Here is a 27,574-nt window from a genome sequence, read left to right as displayed (position 1 = left end):
GGGTGGTGGGGCCTGCGGAGTCCGGGGTGTCGGACGCTCCGGAGGGCGGGAGAATGGCTGGGGAGCGCAGCGCTGCCGCTCTGCCTCCCCGCCGGGAGCCGCCCAGCGCGCTGCCCGCTCGCCGGACCCAGGAGTTTCCCCGTGCAGTGAGGGGCAGCAGTGCTTTTTGTGTCATCCTTGGCTCCTAGTACGAATGAGAGTCGGTGGCTGTGATCATCCTGCCTGTCCTTGTGCGTACCCCCTGTTTACACAGGGAGGAGGCTGGAATCAACTGAGTCATTTGGGGGGCGCGGGGGCATAGGGGGGGTGGGAGTTTGTGCTGAGTGCTTGGGCTTGCAAGAAGCTGTATTTTCTAATCTGTCCTTGCAATGCAAATAGGAAAGTTGAAGAGGCACTGCCTGGTATGTACAAACAGGATGGCAATGTCTGATTCTGAAAGAAAGTGCAGGTCCAGAGTATGAAATGAAAACTCAGCTCACACCAAGTTAGAATCATTAAGGTTGCAAAAGACTACCAGGATCATTGAGTCCAGCCTTTGACTGAATGCCACCACATCAACCAAATCTTGGCACTAAGTGCTATGCCACTTCCCTGGGCAGCCAATTCCAATGCTTTTTAACCCTCTCAGTAAAGAAATTTTTCTGATAAATAATTAATCTTCAGAATCCTTGACCGAGGATCTCAAAAGTGTCTTATTTCCCTAAGGCTCACAGCACCCAGTGTGGTACTATTCCATTTTGTGGAAGGGTAAACTTGCTGTCAACATGACTAGCAAAGGCACAGGGAACAGAACTTCTCTAGCCCCCACACACAGCCAAGGCTGCAGCAAAGTCACCCAGTGCATTGTGGAGACATATTACCTGAAGTCAGGAAGTGGACCTCAAGCTTTTCTGGGAGAAGTACTTACTCTTTTCATTGCTATCTGTTTTATTTCACTCTTCCTTGTTCCCATTTGTAACAGTCTGGGGCCAGCACTGCAGCATGATGCCTGCAAATGGATTCTTGTGTGCCTGCCTTTAATGTGGCCTGGGGGAGATGGATCCTAGCTTTTATTCAGATCCCAGAGAATCTTGTGATGCAGAAAGTGAGTGGGAAAAACTGGGAATGAAAGCCAATTCATGCTGATGCACGGGCCATTTACCACCTATCTTACAGTGAAGGACAAAAGTGGAGGTAGTGGATGAAAAATGAGGAGGGTGCTGAAGTAAACAACTTCAGAGAGGTAGGAGGTAAGACAAAGTTGTTCTTCTATGAAAGTGATGGAGACATGAAACTTTGGCTTAAAACAAAAAAAAAAAAGAAAGAAAGAAAGAAAGAGAAAAAAGGCATTTTGAGAATACTAGACCTGAGGGTTAGAGTCCGCAATGACTGTTGATATTGGTGTGGGGAGGGCTCAACCTTTAGGATCTCAACTGAAGGGAAATTACTGCCCAGTAAGAGAAAGTAAATATGAAGACGGTGACACAAGTGAAATGCTTGGGATCTTTTGAATTAGCATCCATCACCAAGAATATGCAGTAGTGATTAATACAAATAGATGGCTGGAACTAAGCTGCTGGGATGGTTCCAGTTGTTCACGTCACTTGCTTTTATTTGCTTCTCATATGAAGTTAAGTGAGGAGGGGTCCTGCAAAGATTAAGTGGAGATATGAAGGCCTGTCATTTCTAATGCCTTGTATTTCAATATGTTCATATTGCTGGGCACTCAGTGCAGGAGAAATTATGTATGAGAGCTATGTTAAAAATAGTCATGCAATGCTTTATGGGACATTATTTGTCACTGGCCATATCCAACCTGTTTTGAAGATTTGTGATGAATTTTACATAAGACCTGCACTTCTACATCTTTTGTGTTTTAAAATATACAAGCAGTATTAAAACTTGGGTAGGTACAAAGTAAAATCATATTCAGTCTGCATTTTTACACATGAAGAATGAGCTTCTCTTTACAGCAATCTTCACTATGTCCAAAGCGAAGTAAGATACTATATGTTTGATTTTTACGTCCTTGTCTTCAACCTGCTACAAAACGGAGGCTTGTAAACATAAAGTAATGAGACTGCCTCGTTCAGACCAAATGCATAGTGAACAGTGAAAACAAGTCAGCAGCTGGCAGAGTCTATACATATGACACTGTGTTCACAATTTAGGTGATATACAACCTTATTTAATGTATCTGGCACTTGAATCCACTTTCCAAGTCTGAAAACCAGGCCGTGGGCTTTCTAGAAATACTGAATTGGTTGCCAGGTTAAATGGTTCATGAAACTGGGGAATCAAGCCACCACCCTTGCCCCCCAAAGCCTCTCAGCTGTACCAATAGCAGTGACAGCTGTCAGTAACATCATAAGCTAAAATATCCATATTTCATAGTTCAGAAACAAGGAGAAATAGTTTACTATTAAAAAGAAAAAGAAAAAAAAAGAGTGTTCTTTATTTTGCTAGGTCTGCTCTAAAACAAAGCTTGATGTCAGTAGCTTTTCTAGAAGTTAGTTTGCTCAAGGTTAAATCATGCCTGTGTTTTTGTCCATCCCAGTCATGGCATGACCAGAAGGAGCACTGAAGCCAATGTTCCTTTTCCATTTGGGACATTGTTGTAATCTCTGTCCACTGTTTGACAGTAGACACAAAACAAGGACCAAATACTTGCAGTTCTTGAGCTTCAGTAGCATTTCTTCTCTTTACAAAGGTGTATGAAGAAGAGAGCAGACCAGTAGTTGCAACATCAGGCCAGGGTGACCCAGGGGAAAGTGCTCTCAAAGGTCCATACCTGGAGGGTGCATAGGTCCCAAAACCAGGTGGGTTTTCCCAGAGCAGAGAGGCTGTGAGAGCCACTGCCACCTGGTAGCTATGGAAGCAGCTGAGCCACGACACTGGAACCCTGTGGAGAGGGACCCCTGAGACTGGGTGATCTCTTCCAGACTGAAACCTTCTTCTTGGAGCTCAATTACTCAGGTGATATAGAAGATAGAAAAACTATGCCATGTTTTACTTTTACTCAGAGAACAATTGGTAACGTTTACACTAGTTTAAATGCAATATTTTTCTTCTTTTATACAAGCCCCTTTTGGGAGGACTGTGATAACAGTAAAACATTATAGCATTCATTAGGCCAGCTGGGCTGCCCAGGGAAGTTGTGGAGTCACCATCCCTGCAGGTACATAAAAGACATGTAGATGTGGTGCTTAGGGACATCGTTTAGTGGTGGGCTTGGCAGTGTTAGGTTAATGGTTGGACTCAATGACCTTAGAGAGGTCTTCTCCAATCCAAAAATTCTGTGGTTCCATGATTCTAATGTAACTGGAAAACCAGGCAAAATTTCAGGTACAAACAAGCACTTCTTCAATATTATGCTGTTTATGAGTTTTTCTTCTGGTATGACTCAAAGACAGAAAATTCCAGTTTGCTATAATAAAACTTAGTGACTGAAGGCCCCAGATTACTACTACTCCTTCTTCAGAAAGATAGTAAGCATAGAAAGGAAAAAGAGGCAGAATGTAACATGCAGTGCATGTGCAAGGGCCATTGCAAACATAAGCATTTGCACATGCTGTTGAGAAATGGGAAGTGAGAGTATAATTTGCGCACATGCACAATATAATCCAATCTAAGTTGGTAGGATGAATAAATGGGAACTCCAGAGCATGAAAACACTGCAGACATAATTCATTCAGCAAGGGTAAAATAAGAAAAATTTAATCCTCAAGGGAAACCCTTTATTGATCATGCTCTTTCCAAAGGGATTCCATGAACTTAGAGGGTCGGAAAGAATAATTTGCTTGTCAGTCTGGCGTATGCCTATTGCTCTTAAATGACAGAGCGACAGACGGGACTCTTTCTATGCATGTGGGACATGAATTGGATGGTAAGTAGGGTTTTAAAATCAACCATGACTGTTTGCAAGGGGCTTGAGGTATGACTTTTTCTTTAGGAAATGGAGGTTTTTTTATTAAGTGTTACTCAATGATGACAGTGACTTTTTTGGAAAAATTCTGAGGTACTGAAGATGTAGGTACCCGTCTGAGTGTTAAATTGCAGGTGCTCCAAGGAGCAAATAAAAATTGGAAGAAGTAGGCAATACATAATATTTAAATAGAAATAACACAAAGCTGTTCATTAACAGCAAAAGTAAATATGTCTCTGGAGGCAAAAGGCAGAACAATGTTGACTTTGACTAAAGACTTGCTTAATCCTACATTCTTAGTTATAACTTGCGTTGGTGGAGGGTATTTAGAAAAAGCCAAGCTAGGCTGATCATTAAGAAAGTTTGTAGAATTCAGCTTAATGTTATTTCAGAATACCACTGAATTCAATTCTCTCAGCACCTTCATCTGTTTTTCTTTTGACTAGGCTAGAAACTCTAAGCAGCTTGTGTGATGGTACCTCGCCTGTTATCTTGTTGATTAATATTTTAGGAGGTAAGTATTTTCAAGCTTTTGTTTGAGCCGAAAAAGATTTTTTTTTCCCAGAGAGGAGTATGCAGACAAGTATTCCTGGGAGTCTGTAAGCTTCTGAGGTGTTTTCAGCAAAAAGTGCATGTTCACCTTCTGTGTTAAGAGGAATTTTTTCAAAGACATGTACATAAGTTTACTGGATCTAGATGACAAGTGACTACAAAGACTTTTTTTAGAAAATGACAGGTTTAAAGTCACATATAATCTTAAACTGCAGGTGTCCTACTGTTGATGATGACACAGTAGAAGAATAGAAGGAGGAGAGGAATGAAAAGGAACAGAGGAGAGGAAAAGTTCACTGACAGAGTAGAAGATGGGCTGATGGGGAAATTTGCATAATTTATAAGGGGCCGCTGGTCAACAGCAAAAGATTCCCAAATAAACATTTCCAGCTCTTTTCAAGAAACATTTTTTTTACAATGCAGCAAAAAATGGAGTACACTTTGCTGTTTCACTCACTTTTATTGATTTGAACATCATTTTATAGTATTATGTGGAGGAAATTTTGAAACAACCACTGCTTTGTTTCCAGCTCAGTGCTAGGATGACTTCATTCAGTAGCACAAAATTCAAGCTTATTTCTGCTGTGATCAGTGATAACACACGTGAGTAAACCAAGAGTTGTCACTTCAACCTGCCACTTTACCTTCGTTTCTTTGATAAATCCCAAGAGCTGCAGATAAATGACTTTGATACCATCTGTATTTGCAATTAGTACCAAAGTTACAAATATGTTCGTGTGGATGTAATTGAGGGCAAAACTTGAGGCTGCTAGATTTCAATTCACTGTACAAACACAATTTCTTCCAGTTACTTGACACCTTTTAAACTTTATGTCTTTAATGAGAGAAACTGAGAATGAGAAAACTCCTTAATGAGGGGAATTGAAATGGAGATGGCTCTACAGGCTCAAAGTAAGCCATAAAGGGAGGCTAGACTGTTTTGTTTTCCTACTAACTCACTGGATCAAATCCTATCTCGTTAAATCAGTTCCCTACCTCCCATTTCTTTTTGGAAACACAATTTGTTCTTTATTTGCTTCAAATTTCCATTGCTTAGGAAAAGGGCTCTGAAGGTCACAAGACTGCTTATGTTTAACAAAAGATAAAATTTGGCGTACAAGCCTTTGTTTTGTTTGCTTAAAGCACATTTTTATTTTGTTTGAATGTTTCACTGTTAATTTGGGCACAAGAAGATGCTATTAGTAGTGTTCTTTAAACCTAGGAGTGAATTTAGGAGTATGAGATCAGGTCTTCTATGCCCCACTCTCTAAGCAGGCTTTTTGAAATTAGTGAGAACACTGCCCTTGTTCTGTACAGATGGTTATTGAATTATGAACATTATTTAATAGAAGATACAACTGATGGCAATTTAGAAGCATATGAAGTTAACATGAGACATTCAGGCTGCGATCCAAAGTGGAACAGATGGATCTGAAATTGGTTAATGCTAGATCAAGGAAAGCTCAAGTATTTGTATTTATTAATGCTATCTGGGCTACCCCTGGTGAGCGTGGTGCACCCATGCATGCTTTAGCTTGCCTGGACTTTGCACTAAGGTAGCCTGATCAAGGAACTACACCGTCAGCAGAGGAGTTACCACACAATGCCTTTAAACATTTCCCTGTTGAGTAAAACTTTTATAGTTCTGACTCCAGCCATCCACATACTGAAAGTTTTATTTGTGAGGGCTTCTTTTTGTAAACTTATGTTATTTGTCTATTTTTTTTTCAGAAGTAGAAATTCTTTATTTTCCCTTCTTGCAGCATGGCCACCTGCTACCACTTCAGCTTTAACTGCAACTTCTTGATCTTTTATTCTCACTTGTTCACTTACTTGTTGTTTTCACCTGTCTCTCTAAGTAATAATAAGCATACATCTTTCCATGCTTCAGTGTCCAGCTTCTTGCTCTGCTCTATCTTCTCAGTTTTTGCTCTCTGTCATGGCTCATGAGACATATAGTTCAAAACTTTCTTTTAGAGAAATGAAAGATATTGTATTTTCTCCAGTCTTCCTCTAACTCCTCAGTTTAACCTTGAGCTTTTCTCTGATTTTTTTTAAATAGATCAATGCCTACCACTAGACCAAATAATTGCCTCCCCGTACAATGTAATATATTATAATTTCATATTTTATTTAAAAAATTATATTAGTTTGTGCTTACAGCAAAAATGTAATACAGCTTTAGGCCTTACGGAATCATGTTTGGGAGATTATGGAACAATTGTTCTGATCCATGAAATTAACTACTGAACCCTAATCACAATCAGATTTAGCACACTAAAAGGGAATTCAATTAAAAATTTAAATGCCTGAGGGTTTTACTTTCTGATTTGCAGAACTGAAGCTTATTCTTACCAACCCTGACTATATTGCTTTCCCTAACATGTGCATCGAGGACAGTAATTTACACTGGAATCCTCTCTTTACTGCCTCTCTTTCTGGACAACATCAGTTTATTTGAAGGGACAGTCTCTCCCACTCCTACTCTGTTGTCATCTTTTCCGTCAGTAATGGTGCTGTGATGGTAGGTCTGTAAGTGATCTGGAAGGTCCCAGGGGATCAGATTGCTGTTTAAGAATTGAGCCCTGTCAGTTTGCCTCCCCTGTCAGGAACTTGCTTTTATCTATGGTAATTGCTTTTAGAGTTGGATAGCAAAGAGGCTCTTCTCTGAGATTCCCATGCTTCATCCTTTCTTGTGGCAGACTAGTTTCACAGCTGCTCCAACCCATTTAGGAGTCATTTTTCTTTCACCTAGTGGATATAAATCTGCTGCATTCTGCCTACAATTGACTGTCCCTCTGCTTTGCTTTAGGACTTGTCCATTCAGCACTGCTTAATGATCCTGATCCTGCAGTCCCTTGGTGTTGACCATAAGTTGGGTGGGAGAGGGGTCAAGTTTGAGGCCGACTGATAGGAGTCGAAATGACTGCCCCTTTCAAGTCAAACTAGGGTGAGCAATTTCTGCTGGCTTGCTCAATCTAGGATGCAGCTGCAGACCATGCTATTTAAAAGCAAATGTTTACAGGAGAGAAACAGCTTTCACAAGGCAAACAATTTTCTCTGGTTCTAACAGATTTTCTGGTTATTGATCAGCACAGCTACTCCTTGAAAGCGAAAGGAAGAGCTTACTGGGGTGAGCAGCAAAGTGGCAGAATTTACACTGTATTAATTTGTATGATACCAACTGTATACTTGATGGTATTGCTTCCAGCCATATTACATAGCTGTAGAAATTTCAAGGCTGACTACTGTCACTTCCAGGGGCTACAGCAGCTGCTGGGGATTGCCGGAGTGAGGATGACCTGGATTTACCGTTTTCTTGCATAATTCCTCAGTTGCAAATTTTTAATAGGGACAAGAAACCTGCTTGAAAATAGTTCCCTTCTGTGTTGTGCACACCATGCAGGAATTGATGTAGTCATGGGAAAAGGGGTAAACTGACAGCTCTTCAAGGATAACTAACTGGAGATCAGGCAAACAAGTGAAAGGGATTTTCTCATATTGAATGTTTGTGGGAGAACAGGACAAAGAAAAACTTTTTTGTTTTTATTTTGCATTTACAAGGAGCTCCTTAAGTTTTTAGATCTATATATTTTTTTACTCTTCAGTCATGTGCCTGCTTTAGACAACATTTTGCACCATTAATTCCCCTGATCCTGCAGGCTGCTGCATGTGGGAAGCCCTGTGCTCCCATGTGGAGCCTCACCATTTTTAATGGTGTGCTGTGTGGGCAAAGGCAGTTCTCCCTGGAGAGAAACTTTCAGCGTGAGACGCATTAGTCAGTCTTCCTTTGTTTGTGTTGATCTTACAGGCAAAAAAACAAAAAGGAAGATAAGAGGTAGCAAAGAACTGAAAGCCACACATGCATCCTCATCCACATGCACGTGGAAGTACTCATGCACAAAAACAGAACAGACATCAAAATAAGCTTTTCTGGTTAATTTTTTTGTTGCCTAAATGATGAGCTGACAGTATGCCCTTGTATCCTGAAACAGCATTATCAATTGCAACATCTTACAGGGAGAGATTTTTCATTTTCCCATGTTTTGATTTCTGAGGTTAGAGCTACTGTTATTGTATATGTACATTTTAATTTTTTATTCATATTTGCTGTTGAATCATAGTTTTACATCCACATGAAGAAAGTCAAGGACAGTTCTCTTTCAGCTGAAAACATTCTTTCTTTAAAAATTTGGCTGCTGTGTTCTTTGATTTATTGCCTTGTTGGATAGGATACCAAGTGTCATGCCACAATATTCCTATTATGAGCAGGAGTGGTTTTTTCTCCTCTCTCAGTGATAGGTAAATCAGAAGAGCTTGCATTTTAGGAGGCAAAGTTACAGTTTCTGAATATTATATTAATTATCTCAGACAGTGCACTTGAGACACTGTACCTTCCTATTTAATTGCCTTGCATAAACTGTAAGTCTAAATTCTTGTCAATGCAGATTGCATAATCTCCTGTGCAAAAGAATGTGAAAATTGTACTTAGTAAAATTCCACCTCTTATTTGTACCGGTGACAGCAATCATACATGGAAGCCCATGTTTATAGAGAGATTGTTTTCTGAGGAAAACAGATGGGACAAACTAATCAGAGATAATAGGCACATTTTATAAATCTGAGGTATATTTTTGTTTCCTGTTTGGAAATCTATCAATTCAGAAATAATAACTCAGTATATTTAATATAATTGTCTGTAACATGGGTGCCAGTTAGCTAGAAATATACCGAGCCAGTTCCAGCTGCTTGCATTCTAACAATCTGTGGCTTCTTCTATTAAATTTAGGAGAATACTTACAACTCAGAAATAGTTACATGCCAGCGTTTTGGACTCAGCTAGACTCAATGTAATTTTCCAGCCAGTGGCCCTCAAAACATGTTCCAGATGATGAAGATCCTGGTCATAGCTTCCTTTCGGGCATATCATTTACCCCAGGGACCATGAGAAGTGGATGCCTCCTTTTACAAGAACACCTTTAATTGCTGGAAAATATGATGTTCTGTAAAACATCAGGGGACTTGTTGCTAATTTGTCTAAATTTCCTTAAATATTTACTTTGTCTAGAGAAGAAGAAATTCAGGGACTGTCTACTTCTCTATCAGCTTTGCTATTGGGAGTGCAACAGAAGCAGTACATGATAGGTCAGCTTCAAACTATGTCTGCACAGAAAACTGAGTGGAGAGCAAACAGCCATAAAAAAATCTGAAAAAAAGATTTGTCATTGCTTGCATCTGAACTTGATGAAAATTTTTTAAAAATCTGCTAATATTTAATAGAATGAAGACTGAGATATTCAAACAAGGACTAAACAAATGTTCTGAGCCAGATAAATATCTCTATGACTGCTGTCATGAAAGCAGCTGACCTTACGAAGCGTCGAAGAAAGGTATGAATATATCTTTAGGACTGTTATACCCCTAGCCATCCTCCCACAGAAAGACCCTATTAAGTTAAGGTAAATTGTACCAACTGCCTTAAAGTGGTGCCTGTCTGTTCTAATTTTTTTGATACAGCAAGTTGAAGTGTAGTGTGATAGTGATTGTGCAGACCTATTAAGGCTGAAACTGATAGGAAAATGCAGTTGTCACCTACAGCTTTGTTATTGTGGTGCAACAGAAATATTCTTTTCTTGAACCATTCCTGCTTGAAAGAAAGGCAGTGGGCCCCTCCTTTCACTGTTCAATTAGATAACATTGGTACATTTTGCTCTAAGGATGCATTTTAAGTGGGGTTCTTTTTAAAATGCATTTGGCAGCCTGAAGTCACTACCAGAACAAATTAGTTATGCTTAGTGCTGCATTTGAACAGTAACTTTTCAATTGCTTTGAAAATAGAGTCACTCCACACTTTTAGTGGTTTATCACAACTCAGTACAACTTTGCAGTCATTTTGCTGAAACTGGCTTGGTTACTTTTCCCTTCTTAATTTTTTTTGTGTGAGTTTTGTGTTCATGAAAGATGCCAAATTAACAGCCCTGGATATTTCCCCCCCTTTTTTTTCTCAGGGGACATTCCATGGAGCAGCAGTGAGAACTCAGTGTTTGCTGCCCCAGTAATGTGACATTTAGTCAACCAGCCAATGGAAAGAGAAGGTAGTTCAGACTCGTGCAGGCTGGGTCTTTGCTTGTCCTGCTCACACTGCCTCAGAAGGAGCACTGCAGTGCTCTGTGGCATTCAATGCTGAAATCATAGATTTTCTCCTGTCTGCCATGACTTTCTTCATAACAAGTCATTGGCTTTTCCTCACACAAGTTTGCCAGGTCTGTCACTTGCTATTGGAAAGTGTTTTGCAAAGTTTGATTAAAAGCGCTGTTGATGGCTATGTAGGAATGAGTTAAAAAAAGCAGTTGAATGGGACCTTGAAGAAGACAATGGCTACCTGTCTTAATTTAAGTGTTTACCTAAGCACTCTATTGATCTCACATTCTCAATGTCCATTATATTTATTTAACTAAAAGCTCCCTGCTAATATTGTCTTTTGCTTAATATTGAAAGTTGTTGGGTGCTGATCAGGTCCTCCTGTAACACTTTATAAAGCCAGGTAAATCCAGGACACAGCTTCTGTTTTATGTATCAAAACACGCAGATATCTGAGGGTACAGGGTACTTCCATGCGTGTTTGAGCGACTTAGGATCTAGCATCTCGACTGATAGGAACATGTCGTTCTAGTGCAGGCAGGACTTCAAGTTCAAAGAAGTTCATTTTTGTAACCATGATACAGCAGGTGTCAAGCTTTGCTTCCCTCATCCACTTAGAATTCAATTGTGTAAACTTTACACCTGAGTACTTGGACCATGAACAATTTATTTGAAGATGTCAGTCAAAGAGTCAGCAGTACAAATACTCCCTAATGCACCTGCAATTGATTTTGCAGATACAGAAAGAAAAATGTGTTTCAGTGCAGTTGAAAGCACCCAAATTTTGTTCCTTAATTAAAACTTCAGGGGTTTTATTGTTTCAAGGTCTTGGGGGTTTTTTTACATATGCATAGGGCTTGAAGAGGAGCAACAGAAGATTTTTAGAACTACAGTTTTGGTGAAACATCCAGGAAGGAATTATGACATGACATTATCAGTAGATTCACAATAGGTTTTTCCCAAGATTTGAGAGTTAGATTCCCAGTCTAGTGATACAATTTACTCCTATACTTAGTTGACCCAGTAAGAACCAGGTGAGGCTTACAGTGAATTTTTTTTTGCACAGAAGTGTTAGTGAAAGCAGTGGTAACTCCTCTACCAGCTGGCTTGTGAGCCAGGGAAACCATGTGTCAAGACCAGGAAGGGGGCAAGGCAAAGCAGAGGTCAGAGCTCAGCTATGTAGTCCTTCAGTATGTGAGTCGTTGCATCAGGAAAACGTTCATTTTTCTCAGGCCATCAGTATGTTAGCATTGAATCTTGGTGCACTGAAGCACCCAGGAATGTGCCTTCCTTCACTAGGAAACCAGATTGATGCAAACCTACAGAATATACCGATCTGCATTAAAGCAGCAAAAAGTAATTTGTGCAGTTCTGTATGTTCAGGGGAGTTTGGTTTTCTGTAGCTATCTGAGAGATGAGACCTTTGATCTAGGCTGCTGGGAGTCCTACAGCTCTGAGTGTGTAAGCGTGTGCTATACAATGTGGCAGGTATGTGTTATGCTGTCCAAACCCCTGCTAATGGATTTGGATAAAATGTTCTTATCTTCAAGGGTTGGAGTATAGTTCAGTATTGCTGTGCACTGTTAAAGAGCTCTCAGGTTTCAGATTTGAGCTGTCTGTATTTTGCCATGAGGCATGTGTTACAAGAGCATGTAAATCAATCTGGCGTCTCACTGTAAGAAAGGTGCTTCATTTAGATTAAACCTATGCCCCTAGCGTCTTTTAATGGCAGAGTAATGAAACAGAGATGGTTTGTGTAACTGGGGGAACAAATACAAGCAAATGGTCTCATTTGTGATGTAAAAATATAGACACAGTTTAATAATAGTAGATAAAATATTAAATATATCAAGAAACTTCCTCTCCTGAAAACAAATTAGCATTTTGGGTGCAATCCAGCTCATTTTAATGTGGATTTTCAAGACAAGGCTGTTTCCTCATCCTGTCAGAATATTCTCATTTTCTATTTCTTTGTATAAAATGTCTGCATTTCAGATGTCTGAGAATCAGTGGATGCTGACAAAGAGGATTTCCTGGGTACCTTATACCAAAAGTATAGTTTTTGCCCCCATAGTACACTGAACACAATATTTACCTTGTCTAAATCTCTTGTTTTTAAATGAATTTACAAATTTTATAGCGGAAGGGGAAGGGGAAGGGGAAGGGGAGGAGAGGGGGAGGGAAGGGAGAGGGAAGGGAAGGGAAGGGAAGGGAAGGGAAGGGAAGGGAAGGGAAGGGAGAGGGAAGGGAGAGGGAAGGGGGAGGGAAGGGAGAGGGAAGGGAGAGGGAAGGGAGAGGGAAAGGGGAAAACCTTGTTTAAAGCAAGAAATCTCCAGAAAATAATCTTACTTGCAATATGCATCATACAAAATTGGTTTATATTTTTGAAGCCTTATTCATCATGCTTCGAAGTGCAGTCTTTAATGACAGCATATTAAATAAATAGTGGTAATTGCATGCTGAAATAGTCCTGTGTATGCATTAACGTGAGTCTATTTAGGCCAAAGACACACAGACTTTATAATGGCTGTATTACAAAGTTATAGTCAAAGTTATGAAATACACTTGTTTGCTGATATTAAGAATTTTTTCAATAGCTGTAGTCCCTGAATAGGCTGAACATTTCCAAAAACAGATGAATATTCCGTAGTTACATTTAAAAAAAGCAACTGAGTACCCTGTATTTACTAGATTCATCACAGAAGATGGGTTTTAGAGATTGAGTTTTCCAGAGTAATGCTTTTCTTCGTAAAATTTTGATTTTTTTTTAAGAGAAAAATTCTTTACTTTTCACAAATAAAAATATCAACATTCACAACTGACCACTTCTCATAGTGGTTTCTTAGAAACTCACTTTTAAACTTGGAAAATAAATGGAGAAGGCAAGATTGATGTTGCCTGTATTACCTAGAACTTGGATACTTAATCTCACAAAATGGGAAAATAATTATCTGGCAGAAAGAAGATATCTGTTCTCAGGTTGTTGCTGTTCAATTGTCTTGCTAACTATTTTTGAATCATCATGCTAAAATTTACAGATAGGTACAAAATTCCCAGTGGATAAATTGTGTATGCTATGCTTACCTCAAGAACATATTTTTTAAGTTCATCCCTATATGAAGACCCTGTATCTAGACTCAGAGAAAGTATTGATAAGGTGAGGGTGTAATTCAGTAGTTCTGAAGATGACATAGGAATCACAGAAAACAATCAAAAGAAGCCAAGACCCCAATCTGATGCTCTATGCAAGACCACAGTGTAATCCCTGCATGCTTACATCTGCCATTATCAAAGAGAAGTAGGCAGATGGAATTATCTCAAATCTATAGTGACACTGACTCAAGTATTATTTGACCATTCCTTCCCATCTTGTCTCTTCACAAAGGGTGTTAAAAAACACAAAACATCTCTGAGGAGAGTTACAGGGAAGGTTGAAGGAAAATAGGAGAGCCATGCTTAAGCCCTTAGTTTTTCAAATATTTTTTATTACGGGTAAGATTAAAATATATGATCCTTATACATTAAGTAGCGGTAGCTGGTTGTCCATCTGAAAAGGTAAAAATAGTGACCTTGAACTAGACAAACTCAGATTAGAAATAATACTCTGTTGTTTAACAAGTGAGAGTAATTCATTCCTTGAATATTTTATTAAGGGAAGAGCAAAGTATCCACTTTTAAATCAAAGGATGTGTTTATACATGATCCACAGTGATTCAATCCAGACTTTTGATTGTGATGGTTTAATGTTGAGACAAAATTCTCTGCTCCGTAAGGTCCACAGTCTTGGAGTCCATTCATTGTTTTTGGTTGCTCTGCTTCAATGACAACACTCTACACTTCTCTAGTACTCTCTACTGAGAGCTTTTAACATCTCTGCAAGACAGCAATGTATCTAGTGCTAGATACTACATCAGGAGTCTGGAACACTAGGGTCCATGTGAACAGTGAGCTAGTTGTTCTGTCTTTCTGTACCTGAGATAACCTTGGGATGGGGACACACATCAAGGAGAGTGATTTTGCCATGGTTGCTGATTCAACAGCAGAACATCTTCCTTAATCTCCCTTGGTTTTCAGCTGCTGCACAGTTTATCAGCTAGAAAGTACCACTGAGTTCCCTCCTCTGCATGGGTTTTGACAAAGCCTGGCTGCTCTGGGTGTCTCGCTTCTCTCCACTCTCCATTTAATCCCTCTTAGGTTGTGTTGTGTGTGGAAGGTTGGGTATGCTGACCACGTGCCATCCAGGGAGCAGCAAACATACTGTTCCCTATAATTTTCACACTGTTACCTTTTTTACCCTCAGTCATCTTCCCAGGAAAGCCTTCAGATATGTTTGTTGGTTTACAATTCTACTTTTGGCGGTGCCCACAGTAATAACTGTTCACATTGTTAATGTCTGTGAATATCATATGACTGCTGGTATTACCACTGTCAGTTGTAAAAGAGAATTAAATTTCAGTGGTGACTTGAAAAAATTGAATTAAATACCTTAAAATGCCTTGTTTTCATTATGTATGTGCATCAATGTGCCAGAACTTCTATGCAGTTCACTAGCAAGCCATTGGCTATTAGAGGTGGCTTCATACAGTTGGCAGATTAACATTTGCTGGAACTGAATTTGAAACATATTTAGCTACAGCTTTGCTGATGTTTTTAATTGTGAAGAGAGCTATCTTGCTGTCAAGCTTTTTATTTCACTTAGCCATGAAAGGACATTTTCTTTTAACACTTTTTTAAGACTCGGAAAGTGCTCTTCAGCCACTAGTAATATTAATAAAGTTCAAATAGAAAATGTTTTTCAGCCTCCTTGGAAAAGTTTTCTTGATTGCCTTTTCCACATGGGGATTAACCCAAGCATACTCACCTGTTTTCGAACTGGAAAAATGAGAAAATCAAATAGACTGGTTCTCATTCAGGACAGACATAAATGTTATGTGAATGGGGTCATGAAAGGGGAAGCTTTTCTCTGTCTCAGGTTTAAAAGTGGAAGTCACACCATACAAAATAAGGGGAGCCCAACCTATCCTGCCCTTGTTATTCTGTTTCTGGTCATGCTTACCTCAGAATGACTGAAAATACAGTATTTTGGCCAGTGATCTAAGAGGAAAAGGTTGGGATGAAAATATTATCTCTGAATATACTTTTTTTCCCTCCAGCTTCCTCCCCAGCAGAGAGGAGCTCATCTTTATGGAAGCAAGCACATCCATATTTTGCACAAACTTTTGGCTTTGAGCAGTTGACATATTTGTGACAGAAATCTATTTTACCAGAAAAATTCCCACCATCTCCAATGTTGATCTTTTTGAGGATAGTAACAGGACTCCAATTCTATCAGGTATTCCATCAACAAATATAAAAGTAGAGAGTTTAAAGCATATATTTACAAATTTTTTCTTTAATTTGAGAAAGAGAATTCACATCTCTCATTGCCTTTTGTCTTGCTTCTACAAATAAGCCAGATTTCTTCTTCTTACTTCAAAATGTCATTGTTTTTCTTCCTTCAGCTGTTCTAAGCCAGCAGAGTGAAACATCTCCATATTTTTTTAAAGAATATATACAATTTGTTATTTGAATCTTCCTACCTGGTTCAAAATAGTCTTCATATATGATTAAGTATCATTAAGTATTCTTTTGTTGCATTAAGATGAAATGGCAACTTTTATATGTAAAAGGCCAGATGAATCTTTCCATTTAAACTTTCCCAACTGTAACTATAGAGCACGAGAGCTAAGATAAAATTACAAACATGAGAGAGAAATGCATTACTATGCTATTGTATTTGGAGTGGAGGAGAATCGACAGGATGGGTAGCACTGGTAAAATGTAGGGATAGATATCAAAATGTTCACCACTGCATATCTTCAGCTGTGCACTCACCTTCTGAGATGAGAATAGAAATTGTCATGTAAATAGATTTATTGTCTTCCAGAAAAATTTACTTTTAACTCATGATTTCTTAGCATCCATTGCCTTAAATTCCTACAGCTGTAGTTACGCAGTTTATAAAATGCTGCTCTGCTCAGAAACATAACTTTAAAAAGAAAACCAATTGTTCTTCCTAATCATCAAGATAGATTTTTCCAGTAGAAAAACTGGCTTCCTTCCCTTTATCTAGGCTCTGTTTCTCTTTTCTGTTCGGTGCCCATTGTCAGCAGTAAAACTTCAGTAAAATTGCAATGCCAACAACTGGCTCAATGAGAAATGTTGGTGTCTAATATTGAAAAGTTTGACCCTGTTCAGCTAAGGGATTCATAACTGAGACTTGGAAAATGGTGTGTTTAATGAGTAGGAAACTGGAAGAAACAGCGTAGTTACTAGATAAGAGGAAGAAATAATAAAATTTTAAATTTGTTTTCTTCTGAAATGAAATTGTATGGCATCTGTGTGCGTGCACGTGTGAATAGATGTCTGAATATTGCCCTGTGTGGCTATAACTGCTTGGCTTGCTACATCTGCCAGTTCTTGTGATTATATTTCTGATGTTTTAAAGAGATTGAAAGTCTTAACAGAGTTTGGGGGTTTTTTGAGAAGGAAAAAGTGGATACATTTACACCAGGTCTCTGTGGTAAGAGGTTAAGAGTTATTTTAATGGAGAAAGGGTGTCAACTGAAAATTGTGCTCTGGAGTCTCTGTGTCCCTAAGGTGGCAGGATTCCAAACAGTTTTCCCTGAACTCACAAAAAAGAGCTCCGTAGAGACCTTTTTGGCAAGTCTTTGGGATGCTATATTCCCTGACAGGTCATGTGTACTTTGGCTGATGACTTTTGTCTGCCTGGGCTAGAGCTGGGCATTTTTAAAGAAAATTTTAAAGAAAATACCAAACATTATATTTTAAAGAAATTACTTTAAAGAAAATACAAAACATAGCTTTATCACAAAACTTGTTAGGAAAAAAATAATTTCAAACTCTAAACTTAATTATTATAATGACTTTGCTTTTAAAATGTTTTAAACTTCAGATTTTCAACAAAATTCTTTATTCCATGAAATAGGTGGGGTTATTTCTTGAAGGTATCTCATGCAATTAATAAGAATTTCTAACTATCTCCAACATACACATCTGTGGATTAAATAACATTCCTAGAAGGCTTCACTATGCTTTTTTACACTGATCTGGCATATTTACTTGTTCAGATTATTCTTAAATGGTGCTATACATTCAAATGAACCCATCATGATTTCAATGAATACCAAAGCAATTAATAATGATTAAACACTTACATTAAATGTCATTCTCTTGCATGTATTTCAGTTAGAAAAAAATTCTGGCATCTATTTTTATTTGAAGAGAGTCACATTGCCCACAGAAAATTTCAAGTACATACTCAAAGTTTAGCAATTAGCATAGATCAGAAGGCCAGGAAAAGAACAGACAGTGAGAAGCAGTTTGGAATTTTGGTTATTTCATAGGAGGCATGTGCTTTCTCAAGCTGTTTCTTTCCTGGAATCAAGATGAAAATCAACATGTAAAAAAAAATCTTTTCCAGCTTTTTGAAGAAGAGAAGAGATGAGAGAGGTTTCTTTGTTGCTGTTGCCACATTTGGTTATGAAAACCAAGAATGGGAGTTTGAGTGCAATCCATCCCTGGGTCTTTTGGCAGTTATGAGGTGTCAGTAAAGTTTTTTTCTGCTTAGCTTGTCATAGTGGGTGTTTCAGCTGTCACTTCTGAACCAGACTGCAGGGCTAGTGGAGGCCTCCCTACTTTCCCTTAGTTTCTTTTGTGACCATACATATTTTTATATACACAGACACTAATAGTGGGGAGGGAAAAAGGAGACAACCAGAGCAGTTTAATGTATCTCTGATCATATAAAATATAATAAACCTTACAATGGGATTGAAAAGAAGATGAGGATATACTTGTCCTCCAGGGACAGTTTGTCATTTATTTATGACAAAATCTTCACCAACAAATCAAATTGAAGTGGTTTCTATTTTGCATTTTGCAGGCCCCACCATAATAGCGACCTTGGCAACTCTAAAAGGACAGAAGGTAAAAGAGTGGTGAGTTCAATACTTGTACAGCAATTCAATATATTTAACCACAAGACTATTGAAATTATTTCCCTTTTTTGGCATGGTTGTGGACTAGAAGGACATACAATTGCTGAACCTGTAATAAGATTCAGGAATTCTGATAAAAGTAAATTATTTATCACTTACTGCCCCATTTACAGGCTTGATAGTTTTTATAACTGTATTACCCAGAGTCTTTTACTGCTCAGGATAGTCGCCCTTGCTGAGGAGGAATTAATTACAAAACCTGATGGAGAGGGTGCAGGGCAGATGGGCAAGTGGATAGTGAAAATTCATCATGGTCCCTCCTGGCATGGCAGCCTTTATGAAAAAAGAAACACACTGTTTTTTTTCCTCCCTTTTTTCTCAGGGTACAGCAGAGTGACATTAATCTGCCATGATTGAGATATCAGTTTGGTTAGCAGGCACAAAGCAACCTTAAGCAAAAGGGCAGAGCAGCTTGAGAAATGTTGGCTGTTAGTGTCTGGTAACAACCCGATCGAGAAGCCCTGAAGTGGTTCAAATCACAGCCTGCCTGCTAAGTGGTCTTTGGGGAGCCTGCTCTGCATCTAATCCCAACGAGAGAAATATGAACAGGAGTAGACTGGAGATCAATGTAGGTGCCTTGCTGGGGATATTAACTACCCCACCTTCACTTCTGGCTCTTCCAGCATGACAACTCTATTCCCAGAGGGCCAGAGGATTCTGTTGGGGTCTGTAGCAAAGTCTGTTGAAAGCAGGAGAGAGAATTGACATTTTGCTGATTGTCTCGACTGCTTTGACATCGCACAAGCAGTACAAATGATCACTTATGTAAAGGTTATTCGAATAAAGGTAAGATCCCTTGGTGTGACTTAACTGTGAAACCATTCCAGTTCCCTTCAGATGTCCCTCTGAGGTTTCTAGTCTCCTAGAATGTGCATGTATTTCTAATTTGCCTGTAGGCTAGGAAAAAGCTGGAATATGAAGTCTGCAGAGCAGACTGAGCTTGCAGAATACACTGAAACTAGGCTTATTCAAAAAGGATCTTCCAGGGCTTTAAACAAGACATGAAAAAACATTTGAACCTTTTGTGTCTCAGGGAGCTGAGGTGGGAGCACACAGGGAGCTGCTGGAATGGGTGCTCCTGCCCACAGAGTTACAGGGTAAGTGAAGGATTTGCTTTGCAGCAGGAGTTTTGCTGCACAGCTCCAGGGTACTTTGCTGCCTACTCCCCAGTGTCATGGGGAGGGCTCCTGCAGCAGCTGGGCAAGGGGTGCTTTTAGGAGACAAAGTTATGCAGCTTGAGCTCTCATTTAGACTCTCAGTCTTTGGAAGCACTTGGATTATGTTCATAGGATTTTCTCAATAGGTCCTCTTAAGGCTAGAGGTGTTGGGGAGGGAGAGGCGTGCTGGTTTGTTTTGGTTTTCAAACCAACATCAAACATTTTTAGATTAAACTACTTAAGTTGAGGAGATGACGTTTTAAGAATCACCATGAAATATTGCAAAGGGCTAGTGGTATTTCAACAGCAAAATTGTGTATTAGATGCAGGCTGGACACTCGTTCTTCACAGCTCCTGTTGTGGGGAATGGCAGGGACACTTGTGCAGAATCCCTCTGAAAGGGGAAAGCCCATGTCCTGATGCCCTAAACCAAATCTGCCATGTACTGTCAGAGCACATCTGGCGATTTGTGCAATTAGACCCTGCATCTGCATGCCCATATAGGCATTTTTTTCATTAACTGTATAGTTAACTATATCCAGTTAGCATACACCAACATACCTGAAACATGCAAAAACCTGTCATGGCAAATTGCAAGCATAGTTTTAGATATTATTCTCCTTCATGTCTGAAAGATTCTTAGATACTTTGCTGCACTGATAAATACTGTTAGATCATAAGAAAAAACAGTTACCCTAGGTTGGTGGGAATAGTTTGCACCTGTGGATGAATCAGAAGTTCAGCTTCTCTGAGTACTTGTCCTGAGCTCTGATTTAACTTGATACAAAATCATTTTGAAAAGATCACACCTGAGATTAAACCCACTACTGCTGCATTGCGCCATACTGGGGAAACTGTGATCAGAAGCATTTGAAACTCCCCTGTATCTCAGGAACTCCCTTAGTTATGCTCCTGAGTTAAACTGGAACTAAGGGAAGGAAACTTTGGCCACTTTATTTGCAGAAATGTGCTGACAACCTTTGTAATTATGCTCTGCTCCTACTTCTAGGCTCCTGAGGGATCATGTGTTGATTACAAAATAGCCTATGAAATTGTATCATATGAAAATTGTGAGAGTCACATTATAGTTAGGTGAACAGATTTCTTATTGCTTCTTCAAAACAGTTTCTGCTATAATATCAAGATCTCACAAATACATACATTGAAAAAAACCCCACATTTGTACGTTCCACGCAATGTAGCTGAAAAGCTTTGTACCCAAGTCATAATACTCCTTAGGAGGCTTTTCTTACAAGGCCATGGGCCAGAAATCCTGATTTATTTTAAATACAGTAAAACTTCAGCCTACTGCTGTTGCACAGAAAAATTTTCATCGCTCTGGATGTGATGACAAGGTTTCCACCAGAAAGGTACAATGTTTCTGTCAGAAGATCTACACTCTCTACTGACACAGAAAAGCCCAATGTGGGGAAGAGACCTGGTGATTTTTTTTCTGTGTACTTTGGTTGTAAAGTTTTGCTAGAGCTCTTTCTTAAAATGAAAATGCTGTACCATACGTACATGAAGAACATGAGCTGATGCCAAGCTATAGCAGTCATCCGGAATTACCTGTTGGACTCATACTTGCAATAAATTAGTGTATGATGATTTTTATATCAAATTATGAAATGCCAAGTGTTTATTAATTATTGGACAATTGTTATACAGTATTGCCTATCAGTGTGTGACTCCATCTGGTCTGAAATTATTGCAAATACTCTAAAGCAAGGCTGTTTAAGAGTAGGAAGGACTTCATAAAATGGAAAGTAAAAGGATGGAAAAATAGAAAAGAAGAACTATTTCCAACTTTTTTTTTAAATTTGCTTGGCACTGAGGTTCAGTGAAATTCTTGTTAGACTTTTCAGAGTCCTGTAAGAGACCAGCCTTCCATGCTGTTGGGGTTTTAGGAGCTCTGCTGGGTTTTTTTTATGTTAAAGGAATTTTACCCATACATGTTGCTAGGGGGACAAATGGCTGGGTATTTAAGAAAAACAAAAGAGCTGGCTACTCGTTTGTTTCACCTGGGTGTGTGGGGAGTCTGTCTCGTTTGGACAGAGAGGGAGGCTGCTTTCTTCGGCTGCTTTTCCTTCTGCTGGAGAAGCCCCGGGATCCCAAAGCCCACCTTCCCTGCCCCGCTTGGAGCCGGGCTGTGGTCGCCCTGGCCCGCTGTTGCCTCATGCCTTCACTACGTTGTAGTCCTGCTCACCCTGCCTGCCCAGACCTCTGGGGGGTTCCCCATTTGGATACATCTCGTCTGCCACCCGGGATTTGTGCTCGTCCCTGCCATTCCATCCTGCCGTTCCAGCCTGCTGTTCCCGAGGGTCTGGCCGGACACCGGGATCGGCTGCCCAGGGGTTTGTGAAGCCTTTGTCCCATCCCTTCCCGGGATCCCAGGGCACCGGTGCCGCGTGCTCCCCGAGCTCGCTCCGGAGCGCCCCCTGCAGCCGCGGGGGAACCATCGCACCTGCCCTGCTCACCGGGAGCCGCCAGCGCCCCTGCCGGCTGCGAGCGGAACTGCACCCGAGGGGAAAGGGCCCGACAGCCGAGAAGGCTGGGACTGGGTTTGTGATTGTTCGCTGTTACTGCCATGGTTATTGTTGTTTGTTTGACTGGTTATACACATATAGGTATATAATAGTAAAGAACTGTTATTCCTATTTTCCACATCTTTGCCTAAAAGCCCCTTGATTTCAAAATTATAATAACTCGGAGGGAAGGGGGGTTGCATCTGCCTTTCCAAGGGGGGCTCCTGCCTTCCTTAGCAGACACCTGTCTTTCAAACCAAGACACATGCAGAGCTGATTACATGAAGTTCTCATGTGTTGCAGACTGCCTGCCAACCCATGTTCTCACCAACATATACCTATATATGCAAGAGTGGACTAGCAATGAGAGAAGATTATTTCGCTCTCCTCATTAACAGACTTTTGTTAGATTTTCTGTATTGAGGAAAAGTAATTGTTGTTAACACTGTGAGCAATACTGAATGGGCAACATTGACTGGCGATGAAGTCACATTTAATGACTCTGCTTTGGCAGAATCTTTACAGGAGCTTTACATCAGGTCAGATTTGTTTCTAAGTGTCCCCAAAATCAATGTGCTTGATCAACCCTCACCTTTCCCACTGCAACTTTCTTGCTTATTGTCATATTTCATCATTTGCCCTCCAATAAGAGCAGGAGGATTCGTTTGCTGGATATGTTGCCTGACCTCCCACATGCCGTATTACTTTCCTTCTAAAAAGGCTTTTCAAATGTAAAGTTGCAATTTCATTGCTGAGAGACATTTGAGCATGCATAGTGATAACAGAAGCAAGGGACTCTGCAGATGTGACTATTTGTCACCATAATCCCACCATTCAAGTGGAGATGATCATCTGGTCCAGCTTCATGTAAGTATTGCTTACACTCAAAGCTACAAGGCTTCTCAAGTTCAGGGTGTAAATATTTTTTCCGTCCAATCTGAAAAACTCCATGAGCAATTTGGATCTCTCAAACATCACTGAGTCAGCATAGACAAGTCCTCCACTTTTTGGGTTTCATTGTGATTTGTGTTTGATGATGCACTTGCAGCTTCACTTAAGGAAGGATTTTACTTCAGTTACACATCTATCGACAGCCAGCTAATCACAAACATTTGAAATCTTTGGGCCAGGAGCTCCATTAGTGTCATTTCAGTTGACATGTACTGATTTCCTGAAGGCAGTTGAGGATGTGGCAAGTTACACAGACCTATCTTGATACTTCTTTTACCGATGGATGGCTTGAGTGAGCAGCTTCTACTAAAAGTCCAGTTATTTTCTTCTCTTGGACCACAGGTAAATTTGTAAGTAGGTCCTTTCCCATTTTGTTGGTATTTCCCCTCTTCTTAATCATTAGTGGTTTTGGTGGTCTTTTTTTTAATTTTTGTTTGTGATCTGTTTTCTTAACCTTCCTTTTATTTCTGTTTGACTCATTTCCCTGTGCTTTCTTCAAAAAGCATTTTGTTTTTATTCCTAGGCAACATCTGACCACCTGTTCTGTCTTTCCTGCTTGTCACCATGCTCCCTGCAAGAGTCAGCACAATAAGTCAGGCAGAAACAAATGTCTTGCTTGTCAGTGCCTTTTCTACTTCCTGCTGCCCAGACTTCAAGGGTTAGTTCTCACTCAAGTTTAAATCACAGGAATCCTAAAGAGGGATTTGTTTTCCCACTTGCCTAAACATCCTTCCTTCATTAGGACTCTTTTCCAAATAAAATTATGAGATTTAAGTCTGACTTTGCCCAGGTGAGTAATCAAAAGAATTTTCTTTGTTACACCCCAGAAGGGCTTTTATTTTCCACTGAACAAAAATAATTTTTTTTCTTGCTGACCTTCAGCTGTCTCAGAAGCAAATCACAGCAATTAACAGGTAAGACTCATATTCTGCAACTTGGTTGCCATTTGACGGCAGGATTTTGTCAGCATTTAGCTGCTTTTTCCCCTTCCTGGGGTAGTGTTTCTGGTGTTAATCACCTCATCTATCAATTACAGTGGGTGTTTTTTAACCAGGGTTGAGACTCTGCAGACTCCTGTCACTGTGAACAGTCACACTCATAGCAAGGGAAGGTATTTCTAGTGTTTTAGGAGAGTAACAGGTGCAGAAATCTGGTATGGAGCATTTCTACCACCAAAAGAATGACAGACAGAAGAAGAACTGAATGGGGAAACATGCGTAGGGTTCAGGGAAATGGCAAGTTTACTCAGTGCTTTTTGAGGCCACTTGCAACAACTCTGGCCCTTGCCCAGGATAAGCCACCCACTTGCAGTTTTCCACATGTAATTTCTCATGCTGCAAACTGATTGGGAAGTCAGATGTGGCCAAGTGCAGCTCGTGTAGATGTGTACAGCTAATTTAAATAAACTGAGTGATTGTCTGTACACCAGAAGGACAAGTCATTGCTGGCAGTTTTCGGGCAGTAGGACTAATATTTTTCAGTGTTCTAGCTGCACATGGCTGTCTCAGCTGTCCCGAGCACCTGTGGCCATCTTCACCCTTACAGCAGATATGAGCTCACAGTCCCTGAGAAGCCCCTTGGTTCAGTTTGTGGCTTGGAGCTAAGATGACATATTCCAGGGAACGATCCAGACTTTCAGCAGATGCAACTAGTGAGTAATATCTATTCTAGAGCCTATCAAGCACGAATCCTGGCTTTCTGCTAGAAGTAACTGTCTGTTTTTATGTATGTATTTTTTATTTGAATCCTTGGCACACAGCAACTGACTGGAGTCTTTCATATTCCAGAAAGCGAGCAGCAAAGGCAGAATGTAGCAGTTTTCTCTCAACTAACAAGCTACGCTTTTGTTGATTTATTGTTTATTTTGCTTCTGCGTTAAAATGTGGTGCTTAAGAACTCTATTTTAATTGCAAATAAAAGAAACATAGCCTTCTTGCTTCTGCGGGACAAATGCCCGTCTTCCAAGAATGACTGAGAGGAGAAGGCTCTTTTGGCTTTCTCCTCGGAAGCTCTGGGGAAGATGAGGATTACGAAGGAGCTCAGTAGTGCCGGGGCAAGCGGGCTGCTTGGTTGTGTTCGTGGGGAGCGTTGTGACTCAGCTGGCGCGGGAGGCTCCCTGGCACTGGCGCCGTCGCTGCGTGGACGGCGGAGCGGGGGCTGAGACGCCGCGCCACGTGGGAGCCCGCAGCGGCTCCTCGGAGCTGGGGTGGCTCAAGGAGCCAGAAAGGCAGGCTCAGGGCCGTTGTCCTGTGTACGTGATTTCTCATAACCTGTTTTCCCTTCCCCTCTCTAAGACCTGTGTTTGTTGCCATAGTGGGAGGACACAGCTCAGACAGTGAATGCTTGCTTTTATTTGACAGAAGTCTAAATAAAAATAAGGGCGGAACAGTTCTGCACAGCCCTAGAGAGAATCCTTCTCTGTCCTCAGTGTTTGCCTCTCATCCAGTGAAAACTGACACTCTTAGAAAGAAATGCACTCAGGATGGCACATTGTAACCCACCCTGGGGAGCCGCACTAAGGAGTGGAGCTATTGGGACATGACAGAGAGAGAGGGAATATGAAAAGAAGATGCAGGAATAGAGAAAATGTAGTTCATTTCCTGGCTGAGAAGGGTAAATGGTGTGGGAAGGAAGAGAAGAGAAACATACCTGTACTGCCTGAAATAGCATGCTATGACCTCTCCAAGGCAGAGGAGAGGAATGACATAGCCAGGAAGGAAAGACAGGCATCTCCCAGGACTTGAACTAGCAGTGATGGGTTTGCGGACCTCTGGAGTGCTCTAACATAGAAATTGTCTGTGGTGCATTTGTATGCTGGGGGTCTAAGAAAAGGCTTGTGTTTGATTCATGAGCCCTACAAGTCAGCAACTAGGCTTTCCTATCTACCAAGATCTTTCTACATAGTTCTTAATCTAAATACAAGTAGAAATGCACACTATGGCCTGTTTAGCTATCTCCTTTTCTGGTCTTACCACCTAGAAAGACTCAGAGGCAAAATTTTGCTCACCTCTATTAAATCACCATCTTTATTTGTGACAGTGCCATGAAGGGAAGCCAACATAGGTAGAACAAGTGAGCTAGTAAGAAGAAAAACAATCAAATATATCCTAAAAAGGAAGACAAACATCCAGGTATAGAAGGCATTGATCATTCTGCCTGCATGATCAGTGGGAGTTTTGCCAATGACACAAATGGGAGTGAACTGGCAGGAAAGAGAATGGGAAATATTTGCAAAGAAGTGCATCAGTTTTGCATGCATAGAAGAAAAAGCAGCTGCATTAGCAACTGTCCCATTAGAAAGTGTTCAAGGAAATCGAGATTCATTGTTTCTATCTTCCAGGCACTAATTGTACATTTTCGCTCTAACTTCCAATTAGAACATTTAATCGGTCTGCACCCCTTTTTTCCCCACCCACTATGCAATGCACTACGGATGGAAGTTAAGTTTAGAAGAAATGAGAGAAGTTTTACACAGCAGTGTGTGAGGGTGTTCTTTCTTCAGAGACTGACAAAGACTCCAGCAGTCCCTCCCCTGCAAGTGCCGACCTGTGCCGTGGGCAGACCAAGAAGTGACGCTGTTGTCAGTGTCTCCACTACACATGCAGGGAGACCCCATTTAAACACGACCTTCACTACTGCATATACAGCAGGGGAGGGGTATCAATCCTTAGCCATCTCACTCAACCACATCTCTGCCACTACCCGATTTGCAAAAGTTTTATGAAGACTTACCAACACAACAGGTGGGATGCTAAACTCAATTTGTGAATTTGGAGGCCCTTTCCAAAAACATGATTCCTGATGGTAAAAATTTGTGTTGGAAGATACAACAGTGTAAGTGGTCCATGACTTCTTGCATTGGCAAATGAGCAGTGACTGCTCTGGAGTACCCTGCATGACCTACAGATGGTGACTTGAAAGAGTGGCTTGGCAATTGCAGCTGAAAGCAAAACTTATCAGAACACCAGATACTGTGTTAGATTTGAGCTTTCTGCATCGCCAGAAAGTTTTCCTGATGAAATAGAAGCATATTCCATGACACTACTAATCAGCTAAGTTTCCATATGTGATATGGTCCTCTTCTTTAACCAGATTTGTTCCTTCATCTCAGTTCTCTAAAATACCAGTTTTGGTGAACTACTAATTCTTACTTTCCAACAGTCAGTTATGAAAAACTGTGGGTTTGAAAATATTGCTTTCCTGTGAGCTGTCTCAGCCTTTTGCAGTAATGGTATCCTAAAATACTTCTAGAGACAAATGCCTACCCTTTTATTACAGAAGCAG

The 27,574-nt window shown here is 40.3% G+C and overlaps 1 long non-coding RNA gene across 1 annotated transcript; it reads left to right on the top strand.

The window, feature by feature from the left end:
* Positions 1–34: 34 nt before the first annotated feature.
* On the top strand, positions 35–21,755 carry LOC121671986. The gene is made up of 4 exons (XR_006018700.1): positions 35–230; positions 4,351–4,418; positions 18,543–18,597; positions 19,691–21,755. It is a non-coding gene; the product is annotated as an uncharacterized LOC121671986 (long non-coding RNA).
* The last annotated feature ends 5,819 nt before the right edge of the window (positions 21,756–27,574 follow it).

This window comes from Corvus kubaryi, unplaced genomic scaffold (genome assembly GCF_017639235.1).
Source record: "Corvus kubaryi isolate FWS band 111438036 unplaced genomic scaffold, C.kubaryi_AGA036_p1.0 37398, whole genome shotgun sequence".
NCBI classification, from domain to species: domain Eukaryota; kingdom Metazoa; phylum Chordata; class Aves; order Passeriformes; family Corvidae; genus Corvus; species Corvus kubaryi.
The sequence above is the reverse complement of the archived record's forward strand: the minus strand, read 5'-3'. Positions and strand labels throughout refer to the sequence as shown.